Source organism: Aquarana catesbeiana, linkage group LG07 (genome assembly GCF_042186555.1).
Source record: "Aquarana catesbeiana isolate 2022-GZ linkage group LG07, ASM4218655v1, whole genome shotgun sequence".
NCBI classification, from domain to species: domain Eukaryota; kingdom Metazoa; phylum Chordata; class Amphibia; order Anura; family Ranidae; genus Aquarana; species Aquarana catesbeiana.
The window spans coordinates 66,801,823-66,818,737 of NC_133330.1; the positions used below are offsets into that span (position 1 = coordinate 66,801,823).

The 16,915-nt window shown below is 44.2% G+C and overlaps 1 protein-coding gene and 1 non-coding gene across 4 annotated transcripts in view; both read right to left on the reverse strand.

Moving 5' to 3' along the window:
• The window catches only part of CACNA2D3 (calcium voltage-gated channel auxiliary subunit alpha2delta 3), a 1,508,837-nt gene that overhangs the window by 13,872 nt on the left and 1,478,050 nt on the right, over positions 1-16,915 (reverse strand). The gene's annotated exons all lie outside the window — the stretch shown is intronic.
• On the reverse strand, positions 4,447-4,549 carry LOC141104034 (U6 spliceosomal RNA). The gene has a single exon (XR_012235423.1). It is a non-coding gene; the product is annotated as a U6 spliceosomal RNA (small nuclear RNA).

Below are 16,915 nucleotides of genomic sequence, written 5' to 3' on the forward strand. Positions count from 1 at the left end.
CGTCTAAGACCATACATCTTCCAATCTCCACCTCAATAACCCGCCGGACAGTTACCATGCCGGTTTTAAACAACACCGCCACACCGCCGTAAGGCTCGGCCGCAAGAGACCAGTAAGATGGACCATACCTCCACTCTCTCTTGGCCATATGAATATCTGCCAAGGAGGTGAGCCTAGTCTCTTGCAAAAATAAAATTTCAGCATCTAATTGGCTGAACAAAAAGAAGGCCATAGAACGAGCTCTTACTGACTTAATGCTGGCGACATTTATTGTCACCACTTTTAACGGAGGGGGAACCGCCATTTGGGTTATTGGGTGGATTGCTTCTTAGCTCCCTTCTGCTGCTCATCACCAGATGCCTCTCTCTTTCTTGAGGCCGCCTCAAACTCCATTTCGGAATCAGAACTTCGCTCCGAAGAAGCTCCAGATGAAGAGATATCCCAATTAGAGGACCTATAACGGTTGGAGACAGGCACTGGAGCCTGTTCCGCCCTCACCACCTGCTTCTTCCGCTTCCCAACCTTCCTTCTCTCCTCCAGGTACTGCAGGTCAGCTTCAGAGATGCCCTCATCTGTTACTTTTTTCTGTGAAGTCTTTCCACAAGACTTCTTTACAGAGGAAGAAGCAACCTTTTTAGTACATGTTACCACTTCTGGTGGGGGGGGTGCTCCCTTTGAGTCAGACTTAGGAGGGGTAGACTCCTGGGGGGGAACTGACTCGGGGGCACAGACTTGGAAGGTTCTGACACATGAGGAGAGGGTACAGTAGGCTGGGGGGAGACAGATACAGATACAGAAGGAATACTTACAGATACAGGAGGGGTGGCCACAGGAACTGGAGAGGGATCCTGAGCAGGACCAGGGGAGTCAGTCACCGCAGAGGAGGATGGTACACCAGGGGCTTCACCCTCCATCCTGTCCAGCCGTGACATGTCATCAATTACCTCCTTCTCCATATTGTGCCAGGCTTCAGGACATCTGCTGTAGGGGTGGCCAAGGCGCAGGCACAGGTTGCACCTGATCATCTCGGTGCAGTCCTTGGCCATATGACCCTGACCCCGACACACTGAACATATCAAGGCTGAACAGGAGGAACTCAAATGCCCCTTTTCTCCACAGCAGTGACACAGCTTCGGCTGACCAGGGTAGAAAATAGTCATCCTATCCCTCCCTATAAAAGCTGAGGAGGGCAGGTGACGGACAACATTCCCATCCCTGGCCAACCTGACTGTAACCGACCAACCCCCAGTCCAGATGTTACGCTCATCAAGGATTTTGCTGGGCTTAGTCAATACCTCACCATAATTCTTTAACCAGACCTCTAAATCTCGAGCAGGAACACTCTCATTAGTGAGAATAATTGTGATTTTTTTCACTGTAGACCTTTGTGAAACCGCCACTGGGGCCAGACCTTCCCATTCGGGTCTTGACCTGCACCGAGCCTCATATCTCTCCCAGAACAGGTCAAGACCCTCTGGCCTGGTGAAACTAATAGTATATTCCCGGCTCCCAGCAACATGTATTAGGGCATACAGATCGTTTGCCCCAAAACCCATCTCCAAAATCATGTCCACCACCACACGTCGTGCTGGAGGGATTGCACCACCTTCCCATTTAAGAATCACTACATTTCGTCTCGGACCCCCAGCAGAAACCAGAGACCCAAGACCAGATCCTGGGGTGCTCAAGGTGGTAGGTCGCAGGGGGAAAACCCTCTTGGGGGCGGAGCTACCAGGAGCAGAGCGTACCACCTGGGCAAATGTAGGCTTATCAGGGCCAAGGCCCCACACTGATGTAACATTAGTCTGTACATTACAATTATTATTATTATCTGCTGGAATGGAAGTGGTAGGACTGTCCATCACACTTGTGCTGGGAAGATTCTTATCAGTCACACAAACATTCACATTCCCATCAGGAATAGTCACAGTTTCTGATGTAATACCAGCTGTCTCCTGAAGCTGTGCTGTAGAGTCCTCAGCAGCTGTGGGGCAAACAACTTTAGACTCAGCTAAAGGGGGGTTAATTGGCTCTGTTGAATCTTGTAGTTCCTCTGCAGGAATGTCATTTTTTAAATGCATTTTTTGCTGCACTGCAGCATCAGCAGGCGCAGCATTGCCACACATAGGACTAGCAGCCTGATTGTCACTGGGCACATTGTCAGTATCAGTCACAGTGTTCACAAAAACAGTTTTATGCACCACATGAGGCTTGACAGGCTTTACCTTGTCAGGCACATTATCTGTAATGTCCTCTTCATGAAATACCAACTGATCACCCCGCATAGGAGACTCCATTGCTTGGATTACCCTGAGCATGCCTCCTGAGTCCTGGGAAGGCATGGGGCTGCTTACCTCTCCCTGAGGGGGCAGGGGGTCTGAACTGGGGGTCTCCTCCTCCACCTCCATTTTTGTCATCCTGGCAAACCTTCGGTCATTGCAGAATTTTTCCTTAAAGGGCCCATCTCTGCCTTCCATTATGGCCACAATGGTCTCCTGGTGTTCAACCCGGACCTTGGCCAGTTGGATCTCCGGATCCATGGACCCACGTCTCTGGCTATGCAAGCCCTCACGCTGTCTTCTCAAGCGCTTCACCTCCGCTCTCAGTTTATAGAGCTTGTCTCTCTCCCTATTCAGGACCTTAATCCCGGCCACCACTCGCTCCTGAATTGCCTTTGAGCCTTCATTCTCACCAGGGGCAGAGAGATCACAAGCCATGGTTTGCACAGGGGCAGGCATGTCACCTGATGGCCCAGGAGATGGCTGGGAGCCTCCAGCAGGAGAGGCCCTGCTGGCCTCCATGGCTTCCCCAGAAAGGAGCCAGGAGAGCTGGGAGAGATTTCCTCACCACTCCCCTCTCACACGGATCACCTGCAGCAGCTCCAGACAGCTTCCTCCTGACACACCTGTGCTCCAATGATGGGTGGGGCACTATTCCTCCCTCAGACACCAACAATGGAGCACTATTCTACCCATTGACACCAATTATGGGGTACTATTCCTCCCACTGACACCAACAATGGGGCACTATTCTTCCCACTGGTACCAACAATGGGCCACTATTCCTCCCACTGACACCAGCGATGGGGCACTAATATTTCCCCAAATACCAAAGATGGGACATTTCCTACCCCCCCTTGCACAGTAAATTGGCCCTTTGTTTAGAAAGTTTGGAGACCCCTGGCCTAGACGAATGACATGGATGTCAAAAACAGATACCCGTTCCCCCCTCCCCCCCCGAAAGGTGCCGAATGTGGCACCGGAGGGGGGCAGGAAGCAGATAAGTGGAGCTTTTACTTTTGGGTGGAACTTCGCTTTAAAGAAGGCTAGCCCTGTAAAAGGAACTCTTCTGTACTTTCATACTTTCCAGCAGCCCATGTTTTGAAATGTCGACGCTTTGCTGCTTCCCAACCATATCAGGGTAGATCAAATACCTGCTCCCCAATGGTTCCTTCTGCTGGCTCACATGTCCTGGAGTGACAGGGTCACTTTAATCGCTTGCCGAGCAGCCGCCGTCATTATACTGTGGCAGGTCGGCACGATCCCGCGAACCGTCGTAGCTATGCGTCGGCTCGTGGGATAGGCATAGCAGGCGAGCGCGTGTACCGATGCTCGTGATCAAGCGATCGCGACCACGAGAGGCAGAACAGGGACGAGTGTGTGTAAAGAGATGATAGATTGTGTGTTCCTATCAGCTAGCAACCATGATCCGTCACTTCTATTAGTCAGTCCCCTCCCTCTTCAGTTAGAAACACAAACAGGGAACCCAGTTAACCCCTTGATCGCCCCCTAGTGTTAACCCCTTCCCTGCCAGTTACAATTTTACAGTAATCTGTTCATTTTTATAGCACTGATCGCTGTATAAATGCCAATGGTCCCAAAAATGTGTCAAAAGTGTCCGATGTATCTGCCATAATGTCACAGTCCCAATAAAAATGGCAGATCGCCGCCATTACTAGTAAAAAAAAAAAAAAAATAATAAAAATGCTATAAATCTATCCCATATTTTTTAGACGCTATAACTTTTGCGCAAACCAATCCATATACCCTTATTGCGATTTTTTTTTTACCAAAAATATGTAGAAGAATACATATCGCCCTAAACTGAGAAAAAAATTCTTTAAAAAAAAAAAAATTGGGATATTTATTATAGCAAAAAGTACAAAATATTGTGTTTTTTTCAAAATTGTCGCTCTTATTTTGTTTATAGCGCAAAAAATAAAAACCGCAGAGGCGATCAAATACCACCAAAAGAAAGCTCTATTTGTGGAAAAAAAAAGGACGTCATTTTTGTTTGGGTGAAACGTTGCACATCCACGCAATGGTCAGTTAAAGCGACACAGTGCCGAATCGCAAAAAATGGCCCGGTCATTCAGCAGCCAAATCTTCTGAGGCTGAAGTAGTTAATTCATTGGCTCAGCTTGACAGCCAGGGAACACTTATTTTTTTTAATATGGAACGTTTCGTGAATTTGCATGTCATCCTTGGGCAAGAGCCGTGCTAATCTTCTCTGTATCGTTCCACTGATAATAGATAATACTTTTTTTTTTTTTTTAATTTCCTTTTAAAAAGTTGAATTTGTGCAGTCCATTCACACATTTATTTTATTCACGTTTAATTATATATTGTGTTAGAAACTCTTAAGACAAAAACTCATCTAGTGGGGAAAACACATAGGTGAGTTTATATGACAGAGAGAAGGATATGTTATAGCATTATACCCGGCTACGGCTGAGCCAAGCTGACATCACTGTGCTGCAGCATGTATGGTTTTGTGGATTTCGATGTGGGTGAGAAGAGGCCATTCGAGGGAAAGAAAAATAATTTCTTTTTTTTTCCAGGCAATTCATTGCCTTGAAAATACCTCACAGCGTTATAAATAAATCCAAACTACTCAATTAAAAAAAAAAAAATGGTTTGGCCTACTCAGCCAGAGCTTGACGTTAACCAGCCCCTCTTTTTTGAAAGGTATTTGTTGACTGCATCCATAAAATTATTATAATAACATGTTTGGAGATAAGATACTTCAAACATCTTACTGACCTTTAACACACATATTTAAGGCATGTCAATAACAGAAAGTCTGTAACAAAGTCTGTTCTTATCAAACAAGAGTCTTATTAATACATTTGTTTTGAACGGGAAATTTTTCTTGCTTCATCCGACAGGCCAACATCTAGTGGTAGATGTGTTATAAACCTATGCTATGTTATATTTACACAGTAACACACTGGGGGAGATTTACTAAGACTGGAGCGTGCAAAATCTGGTGCAGCACTGCATAGAAACCAATCACCTTCCAGGTTTTATTGTCAAAGCTTTTTTGAACAAGCTGAGGTTTGAAGCTGATTGGCTACCATGCACAGCTGCACCAGATTCTGAGTGCTCCAGTTTTAGTAAATAGGGCCCACTGTCTTTCCTATATCTGCATTTCGTTTATAATACAGTGCCTTGAAAAAGTATTCATACTCCTTGAAATTTTCCACATTTTGTCATGTTATAACCACAAACGTAAATGTATTTTATTGGGATGTTATGTGATAGACTAACACAGAGTAGCACGTAATTGTGAAGTGGAAGGAAAATGATAAATGGTTTTCAAATTGTTTTACAAATAAATACGTGAAAAGTGTGGCGTGTTGTATTCAGCCCACTTTACTCTTTTTTATCTCTATATAATCTTTATTAAGTTTTTTACCTATTTACAAAATGTCATATAAAAACATTACAACAACATATTTTTCAGTCAGTTTTTTTTTTTCATACTACAATACATACCTCCAACCTTTACCCCTTCCCGCTTCCCCCCCTCCCATTCCAATTAACAACCCCTTAATCCTTCCGTCTTGTTCACCTCTCAAATCTATAGCTGTTTTTATATATACCTATGTGTATTAAGTATTTTACTCTAGATTTCTCGTCTATTATTCTAACCCACCTTTAATATCTTACTGTAAGCATTGTTTCCTTACCTATGAGGCTACTTCTAACCATTAAAAAAAAAGTTAAAAAGAAAAAGAAATGCGCTAGGTGTATAAAACTGTAAATGAATGTATATGAAAAAAAATGAAAAAAAAGTCCTGCTGCTATGCACTATAACCCCGATATGAGGGCACAAAAGACAAAATACAATATGAAGAGTGCAGCGCTGGACATGTGAAGTGAATTGTGAAATTAATAAACCAAATATTTAAAATGGTGAGAAGACTCTCAGAGTCAATATGTCAAAATGGTGACAAAATCACAATTTTACGTGATAATTATATAAAGTGCCTCATAATGCGTGAACACATAAACTTATAACTATTTCTCTGATCTTTTTCCCTTTTCTTCCATCTAAGGGGGGTATCCCATCTTTTCCAACCATGGCTTCCACATCTTTTCAAATTCCTTAGAATTCCCTTGTTTAGTATAAATGACCTTTTCCTTCCATACTATCTCTTTGTAATTTGGACCCATTCTCTCACTGACGGAGGCCTCATCTACTGCCATCTCTGCGCGATCAGTTTTCTTGATTGGAATAAACACCTTAGTACCACTACTGTAGTGTTTGCCAATTCACTAGATTTCTCCCTATATCCCAGTACACAGAGTCTGGCTTTCATATCCAATGTAGTCCCATAGGTTATATTTATGGTATCGAGAACCTCTGCCCAGTATCGGAATAACTTTGGGCATCTCCATACCATGTGTATAAGGTCCCCTGTCTCCTGGCACCTGGGGCAATTGGCAGTCGGTCTTCCTTCTGCCAAACAAGAACAATCTCTTAGGGGTGTAATAGGCTCTATGTATCAATATCAAGTGTGATACTTTCTGTGAGGTGGAGACCGATACCAATGGCCCCAACTCCAATCTCCTCCTCCACTGCCCCTCTGTTATTTCCCCTATATCCTCCTCCCATCTCTTCCTTCTATTAACTTTACTCTAATACCCCTAACTAAAATCTAGTAGAACCACTTGCCTTCAGAAGTCACCTAATTAGTGAATAGAGTAAGGTGACCAGATTTTCAAAATGAAATCCGAGGACATATTTTTTTATTTATTTTTTATTGGCAAATGGTAAACTATTTGATAAGCATATTTTCCTCAAATGATATATGCAGTGTGTGTGGTATGTGTTTATGGAATGAATGTATGATATATACGTTATTTCTCACATTTCGTCCATGAGATAAAAAAAGAAATACTTCTTACTACCGTCCAGAGCACTGTGTACACTACAGGCCTCCATTCATACCACTGTCCAGAGCACTGTGTATGCTACAGGCCTCCATTCATACCACTGTCCAGAGCACTGTGTACACTACAGGCCTCCATTCATACCACTGTCCAGAGCACTGTGTACACTACAGGCCTCCATTCATACCACTGTCCAGAGCACTGTGTACATTACAGGCCTCCTCTCAGACCACCGTCCAGAGCACTGTGTACATTACAGGCCTCCACTCATACCACCATCCTGAGCACTGTGTAGCTCCCCAGTCTGCACACTCCTCCCCTCAATCTGCACAATCCCCCCCCAGTCTGCACAATCCCCCCAGCCCAGTCTGCAAAATCCTCCCCAGTCTGCACAACCCCCCCCCCAAAGTGAGCACAACCCCCCAAGTCTGCACAATCCCATCCCCCCAGTCTGCACAATCCCCCCCAGTCTGCACAATCCCCCCAGTCTGCACAATCCCCCCAGCCCAGTCTGCACAATCCCCCCCGTCAGCAGAATCCCCCCCAGTCTGCATAATCCCCTCCAGTCTGCACAATTCCCCCACCAGTCTGCACAATCCCCCCCCAGTCTGCACAATCCCCCCAGCCCAGTCTGCACAATCCCCCCAGCCCAGTCTGCAAAAACCCCCCGTCAGCAGAACCCCCCCAGTCTGCACAATCCCCCCCCAGTCTGCACAATCCCCCTCCCCAGTCTGCACAATACCCATCAGTCAGCACAACCCCCCCCAGTCTGCACAATCTACCCCCAGTCTGCACAACCCCCCCATTCTGCACAATCCTCCCCCCAGTCTGCACAATCCACCCCCCAAGTCTGCACAATCCCCCCCAGTCTGCACACAACCCCCCGAATCAGCACAATCCCACCCCCCAGTCTGCACAAGGGGGAGAACAGAATGAGAAGGGGAAGAAGCAAAGAGGTCTGGTGAGAGAGGAGAGCTGTTCATGGAGAGGATGGCTCACTCACCAATTATGCCTCCCCTTTCAGGCTGGTTTTCACAAGTAGGCTGAGCACAGTGCATGCATTGCATGCAGGAGGCTGGAGTGTGGGTGGGGTTGGGCGGACACCAATTCAAGGTGGATTGTCTGATTGGACAGGCGGCAGAGTCAGGGAGGAGCCAGGAAGTGCTGATGGGACGGGCAACAGGCGCTACAGACTGACTCCCAGAGCTCAAATCTGGAAGCGCCTTGGACTAAGCAGCCGAAAATAGCTGTCCAGCTGCTGCCGCGCCAATCCGGGGACAAAACCGGGGACATATTCGGTCCGGGGAGAGTGTCCCCAATCCGGGGACTGTCCCCAGAAAACGGGGACGTCTGGTCAGCCTAGAATGGAGTCCACCTATGTGTAATTTAATCTTAGTATAAATACAGCTATTCTGTGAAGCCCTCAGCGGTTAGTTAGAGAACCTTAGTGAACAAACAGCATCATTAAGGCCAAGGAACACACCAGACAGGTCAGGGATAAAGCTGTGGAGACGTTCAAAGCAGGGTTAGGTTATAAAAAAATATTCCAAGCTTTGAACATCACAGGGAGCACTGTTCAATCCATCATCCAAAAATGGAATGATTAAACTGCAAACCTACTAAGACATGGCCGTCCACCTAAACTGATAGGCTGGGCAAGGAGAGCATTAATCAGAGAAGCAGCGAAGAGGTCCATGGTAACTCTGAAGGGGCTGCAGAGACCTGCAGCCCAGGTGGGAGAATCTGTCAACAGGACAACTATTAGTCATGCACAAATCTGACCTTTATGGAAGAGTGGCAATTGTTGAAAGAAAGCCACAGGACCACACTGCTTCTGACGGTGACCGGCAAAACCAGTTAGGCTCTCTTTTTCCTTGTCCACCTTGCACCTGTGACTGGAGGATATGAACATGTGCACTGAAGATTTGTCTTTCTATCACCACCTGTTAAGTATCCATTTACTCTCTTTCTACTTTGGAACATATGCTTTGATCCATGTATGGTCTTCCATGGACCAGGACTGTCAACCTGCATGCATACTCTGGATATCAAATTATGGTTTGCAACAGTAAGAGGGAGGTTACAGGACATTGTTTTGCATTCAAATCTCTGGCGTTTCATGCCACATACATACTGTGACTGTACCTTTCAAGTCCATATACCTCCTGTAGGCCACTGTTGATCCAGGATGCCGTCCCTTCCCCTTTCATATCCCAGCAATTCCCCCTTTTGAATACATCAAGGAATTAACAATACCTACCACAATAATTCCCAGGATCCAGGTCTGATCTTCCCAGGATCCATTTCCCGTTGGGAGCCAACTTAGCTCCACATCCTATTCACATGCATGCACTTTCTATGTTTCAAATTATTATTTCTGCTCAGGATTGAAGATATTGTACTTTCACATTCCTCACTATATATATATTACTGTCCCTGGATAGGGGCAAGAATGGTGAACATTGAGTTTTTTTTACAGTATGATTGACACGTTGAATGATGATTCAGTTTTTATTATTGGCTATTCCATTTATGCGTTTCTGATATAATAAATTTTAACTTTTTGTACTTTCCTTTCCTCTTTTCGTTTGAGCCCAAACACGGTTTTTATTATGAGTTTTTGATGATATGATACCGAGAGCTCCCATTCCAATCCTTTTTCCGCTCTCTCCCCTTTTTGCAGTTTCAAGGGTATAGGGTTTTATTTATAGATTTATAGATTTATTCATAGCTGGCATTAGCAGGGATTTGCCCCTTGAGGGATCCTTATTTTTTAGTTCTCAGCATTGTTGAAAGAAAGCCATAAGAAAGTCCTCTTTGCAAGAAGCCATGTGGGGGACACAGCAAACATGTGGAACAAGGTGCGCTGGTCAGGTGAGACCAAATTGAACTTTTTGGTCTAAAAGCAAACCGCTATGTGTGGCAGAAAACTAATAATGCACATCACCCTGAACACTGCATCCCCACCGTGAAACATGGTGGTGGCAGCATCATGTTGTGGGGATGCTTTTCTTCAGCAGGGACAGGGAAGCTGGTCAGAGTTGATGGGAAGATGGATGGAGCCAAATACAGGGCAATCTTAGAAGAAAACCTGTTTGAGTCTGCAAAAGACTTGAGACTGGGGTGGAGGTTCATCTTCCAGCAGGACAACAACTCTAAACATTCAGCAATAGCTACAATAGAATGGTTTAGATCAGTGGTCATCAACCCTGTCCTCAGGGCCCACTAACAGGCCAGGTTTTATATATTACCTTGGGGAGATGCAGACTAGAATACTGCAATCACTGAGCAGCAAATTATATCACCTGTGATGTATTTCAGTTATCTTGCAAACCTGGCCTGTTAGGGCCCTGAGGACAGGGTTGATGACCACTGGTTAAGATCAAAGCATACTCGTGTGTTATGCCGTGTACACACAGGCGGACATTTCGACCGGACTGGTCCGACGGAATGAATCCATCGGACAATCTGACCGTGTGTGGGCTTCATCTGACCTTCAGCGGAATTTTTCTGTCAAAAATCAGACGGACTTAAGATTTGGAACATGTTTCAAATCTTTCCAATGGACTTGAGTCTGGTCGAAAAATCCGTTCCTCTGTATGCTAGTCCGATGGACAAAAAAGGACGCAAGGGCAGCTATTGGCTACTGGCTATGAACTTTCTTATTCTAGTCCCTTCATAAGTCATCACGCTCATACCAACGGACTTTAGTCCGGTCGTCCGAAAGTCCGTCGTAACTCCGTTGAAAGTCCGTCGGAAAGACCGTCGGACGTTGGATGCTGAGAAGTCCGCCCGTGTGTACACGGCTTTAGAGTGGCCCAGTAAAAGTCCAGACCTAAATCCAATTGAGGACCTATGGCAAGACTTGAAAATTGCTGTTCTGTCCATCCAATCTGACAGAGCTTGAGCTATTTTGCAAAGAAGAATGGGCAAAAATGTCAATCTGTAGATGTGCAAAGCTGGTAGAGACATCCCCAAAAAGACTTGCAGCTGTAATTGCAGTGAAAGGTGGTTCTACAAAGTACTGATTCAGGGGGGCTGAATACAAATGCCCCCACACATTTCAGATATTTATTTGTAAAAAAATTAAAACCATTTATCATTTTCCTTTCAGTTCACAATTATGTGAACTGAACTTTGTGTTGGTCCATCACATAAAAATCCCAATAGAATACATTTACATTTTTGGTTGTAACATGACAAAATGTGGAACATTTCGAAGGGGTATGAATACTTTTTCAAAGCACTGTATGTTTTATTGATTTATTATATTGTCCAAGCTTTGTCCAGTTGGGTACCATTATCATAACATGTTTGTAGTTTGATTACCTGCACTGTTAAAAATTACAAAATGCATGATGCATCTGCACCAGAGCTGGTTTTATGCATAGCCAACATAGGCCATGGCATTTACCTAGTTGACAAGATGGTCTGAGGAGATACAAATTTAATGACATAACAATAATTGAGTAGCACCTTTCCATGTATAATAAAAGTCCAGCCTTCTTGCCTTGGCTGCTAAGTGCTCATTTATGCTGTCCCTGCACACTTTATATTGGTTGAATACTGTGCCAGGTACTTACTGTTCAATCGCCTTGGGGTTGATTTACTAAAACTGGAGCGTGCAAAATTTTGTGCAGCTCTGCATAGAAACCAATCAGCTTCCAGGTTTTTTGTCAAGGCTTGATTGAACAAGCTGAATTTAGAAGCTGATTGACCACCATGTACAACTGCACCAGATTTTGCACTCTCCAGTTTTAGTAAATCAACCCCTTTGGGTCTGTACATATAAATTCACACTGCTGAGAACTTCAACAGTTTTCCCCACTCTAATTTTCAGTTCTAAAAGCCTTTCTATAGTAGAGCAAGGATACTTTCATGCCCTCTTAGTTGGACCCAAGCACAATATTTATACAGTACAACACCACACTTCTGAACCTTTTAAGATGATAAATGGGCACCCTTTTAGGCAACTAAAACACTGTAGTTATGACTGTGGCAAATTAAAGCCCATAAATGGTCACTTCACCCCACTGAGATTTTTTTTTTTATCAATACTTTACCTTAAAGTGATATCAAAGTCTTATGTTTCGTGTTATATTTACCTGATCTGTGCAGTGGTTTTGCACAGAGCAGCCCAGATCCTCCTCTTCTCAGGTCCTTTACCAGCGCTCCTGGCCCCTCCCACCTGTCAAGTGCCCCCACAGCAAGCAGCTTGCTATTGGGACACCAGAGCCAAGCTGCTGCTCTGTGTGTCTATTCAGACACGGAGCCGCAGCTCAGCCCTGCCCCCTCTCTCTTCTCATTGGCTCACTAATTTTGATTGACAGCAGCGGGAGTCAATGGCACCTGCTGCTGTGTCTCAGCCAATCAGAAGGGAGGCAGCCAAGGTTATCGTGCATCTCTGGATCAAGATTGGGCTCAGGTAATTATTAGGGGGGCTGCTGCACACTGAAGGTTTTTTATCTGAATGTATAGAATGCATTCAGATAAAAAACCTTCCTTTAGAACCACTTTAATATTGGCATTTAACAATACAATATTCTGAAGGGTAGATGAAAGACTTAGTGCAGAAAAATGATGGCAGTTAAATAGTAGATTTATTTATACATGCCTCTATTAAGAGCAAAACGAGGCACATCTGAGGAATAAGGAGGGTCAGATGAATTTGCTTCTAAAAAACGAACAGGGAATAAGGGACAGTTGGGAGTGATGCTCCATGCTACACCTACAGTACGTTTCTTGAGCTATTCAAAAATACAGTCTGTGGTGTGAAGCCTATAGTGTCCCATGGCGTTCTCTCTGCATAATGCTGCAGGAAGAGCTCTATGATTGGAGACCAGTCACATGACTGGTGACATGATTGTTTTTTTTGTTCTTCCTTCTTGAAGTCTTGAAGCATGAGGAGCAAAATGTATATTTGTGTAGCCTCCTATCTATATTAATCACACTAATCTCATTGTGCAGGAAACTTTTGCATTGCTAATATGTTTTCATATTAAGTGGCCCAGTTGTTTATCATTTTACACAGATTCTCTGCCATTAGAGACTAATCAGGTCCTAAGCAGTTTGCCAATAATAGAGTTCAAATGACTTTAGACTAGCCCAAAATGGTCTGCCGCGTACACACGATCGGAAATTCGGCCAGCAAAAGACCGATGAGAGCTTTTGGTCGGAAAATGCGACCGTGTGTATGCTCCATCGGACTTTTGCTGGCCGAATTCCAGCAAGCAAAAGATTGAGAGCATGTTCTTAATTTTTCGGTCGGATAAATTTGAGATCGTAAATTCCAATCACCTGTAGCAATTCCAACGCGCAAAATTCCTACGCATGCTTGGAAACTATTTGACGCATGCTCGGGAGCACTGAACTTCATTTTCTTGGCTCGTCGTAGTGTTGTGGTGGAGTCTATTGTTAAGGGTAAGAATGGTGAAGGTGATATGGGTTATATGATAGTACCATTGTTAAGGGTAACAGTGGTGAGGGTAATACGTGTTTATATTTTTTCCAAAGTTAAGGTTAAGAATAGTGATGGTGAAATAAATTTTGTGACAGTTGACTAGGTGAAAAGTGGGAAAGCATGTAAAAGCAATGACGGTATGTTGTAGGAGGATGGATATGGGAAAGAAGGAATATGTAAAAGGTGGTGGAGGTGGTTGGAAATTTAAGGGAAGTGGAGTGATGAGTAGAGGAAGAGGGAGGAGAAGAATAAGGGAACAAATGTGGGGCAGGAGGAGGGGCTGGGGTGGGGTGGTAGCAGTCCCAGAATGATGGGGCTAAAGGGATGGTGATGTTTCCACATGTTTGGAATGCAAGATCTTGCTACATTAAGATGGTGTATAGTAGGTGAATTTGTGTATTTCTTATTTGCTCCTTAAAGTCATATTAAACCCTTACATAAACCCACTGAACTGACTAGCCTCAGGTGATACACAGAGATTAATTTAATCCTTCTACATAAGTTGTACCCGTATATCTGCAGCACTCTCTTCTCCGGAGCCATTCAAAGTTCACAGATCAAAGGCTATTTCTCAGCTTGCAGAAGACAGGGGGTTGGGATCACGCACTGCACAGTACAGAGCAGAAAGCTAAGTGCAATCTGTGACCTGAGTGGAGGGAATGGACACATACCCCTCTGCACAGTATCACTGGGAAACAGCAACAGCTGAAGCTGTAAATCACTTTCTTTGTGCTGGATGGGGGCAAGCCATCTCCCAGGTTGGTCTTGTATCAGGAAAACTGTCATAACTGATTCACACAGATAGCAAGGGAAGGATAGAGTAGACAAAGAATGATACACCCAAGGCACCTCCCCCGACCCAGTGTTTAAAGTGGTTGTAAACACCTGATATGAAAAATGAACAAACCATATCCATGTGGGATACAGTGGCTGCAAAGACACTGCCGCTGCTTCCAATTTGACAGCTTTGCTAGTGTGGGTGCATGGCCCCAAATGCAGACAGTGTGCATTCAGGGACATGCACCCACACAAGTGTATGTCAAAGGTAAAACATTGAATTAACAAACAAGTTTGATACATCTGCTACTATGGCTTAATCAAGACTTATTTATATGGGCACTGTCCTTATTAGACACCATAGGGTGAACCTTGGAAAGATAAGTTAACATTTGCTGGAAAGTTCCACATGATCAACATGGTGCAGTGATCGTGCAGATCAAGGCTGGATTATACTTCCTGCCCCCTAGGCGTAAGGTTTCCAAGTCAATCCAATCCAGTATTTTTTCATACACTGAGCAAAATTATTTTGTGTTTACCCTTATTTATCATGAGCTGAACTCAAAGATCTATGACTTTTTTTATGTAAACAAAATGCCTATTTCTCTCAAATATTGTTCACAAATCTGTCTAAATCTGTGTTAGAGAGCACCTCTCCTTTGCCGAGATAATCCATCCACCTCACAGGTGTGGCATATCAAGATGCTGATTAGACAGCATGATTATTGCACAGGTGTGCCTTAGGCTGGCCACAATAAAAGACCACTTTAAAATGTGCAGTTTTACTGTATTGGGGGGGTCGAGGAGGTCCAAAAAACAGTCAGTATCTGGTGTGACCACCATTTGCCTCACACAGTGCAGCAAATCTCCTTTGCATAGAGTTGATCAGGTTGTTGATTGTGGCCTGTGGAATGTTGGTCCATTCCTCTTCAATGGCTGTGCGAAGTTGCTAGATATTGGCAGGAAATGGAACACGCTGTCGTACACGCAGATCCAGAGCATCCCAAACATTCTCAATGGGTGACATGTCCGGTGAGTATGCTGGCCATGCAAGAACTGGGATGTTTTCAGCTTCCAGGAATTGTGTACAGATCCTTGCAACATGGGGCCGTGCAATATCATGCTGCAACATGAGGTGATGGTCGTGGATGAATGGCACAACAATGGGCCTCAGGATCTCATCACGGTATCTCTGTGCAAGAGAACACCCCTTCAAAGTGCCAGACACCACCGAATGTGAGCATTTGCCCACTCAAGTCGGTTACGATGACGAACTGCAGTCAGGTTGAGACCTCGATGAGGATGACAAGCATGCAGATGAGCTTCCTGGAGACGGTTTCTGACAGTTTGTGCAGAAATTCTTTGGTTATGCAAACCGATTGTTGCAGCAGCTGTGGCTGGTCTCAGACAATCTTGGAGGTGAAGATGCTGGATGTGGAGGTCCTGGGCTGGTGTGGTTACATGTGGTCTGCGGCTGTGAGGCCGGTTTGATGTACTTCCAAATTCTCTGAAACGCTTTTTGAGACGGCTTATGGTAGAGAAATGAAACATTCAATTCAAGGGCAACAGCTCTGGTGAACATTCCTGCAGTCAGCATGCCAATTGCACGCTCCCTCAAAACGTGCGTCATCTGTGGCATTGTGCTGTGTGATAAAACTACACATTTTAGAGTGGCCTTTTATTGTGACCAGCCTAAGACACACACTTGTGCAATAATCATGCTGTCTAATCAGCATCTTGATATGCCACACCTGTGAGGTTGATGGATTATCTCGGCAAAGGAGAAGTGCTCACTAACACAGCTTTAGACAGATTTGTGAACAATATTTGAGAGAAATAGGCCTTTTGCGTACATAGAAAAAGTCGTAGATCTTTGCATAATTGTAAAGTGTAATTGTAAAGTGGAAACTATATCAAGATGGAACTCATTCTGTCAGATGTTTTAAACTGTATGTGGAATACTATATAAACAGATTTTTTTTAAATTAAACGCTAACGTGCAATGCCCATAAGCAAAAGTATTTACTGTGCTCTGCCTATACAATTTAAAAAAAGTGTCTCTTTAAGTATGAGTTAATAATATTTCTTATTATTTTAAGAAGATATTGTAGCTTTTTCCCTTTGTCAGTAACAGCAAATGACTTACGCAGAAATATTGGTATGGCTTCCAAGCACAACATCTATGTGACCTTCAATACTCAATGGTTAAATTTTGGGCTTGCACAAACATACTACGAGGGGCCAAACAATGCAGTATTTTTCCAATGTAGGCACATGTCCGCTTGGTTTTAATGTGACCAACAAATTCATATTGCATTAACCTAAGCTTGGATTTGCTTGAACCCAAGTCTCTAAGGATGAAACCAGACACGACTTCTAAGCTATGATCATCCCGCAACACTGGACGCTTTGTAATTACACTCTGTTATTTTTACGTCTATGTTCAACTAAGTTGTACATTATTTTTATGATTTTTTTGTTACTGTTCTGTGTGTAGCCA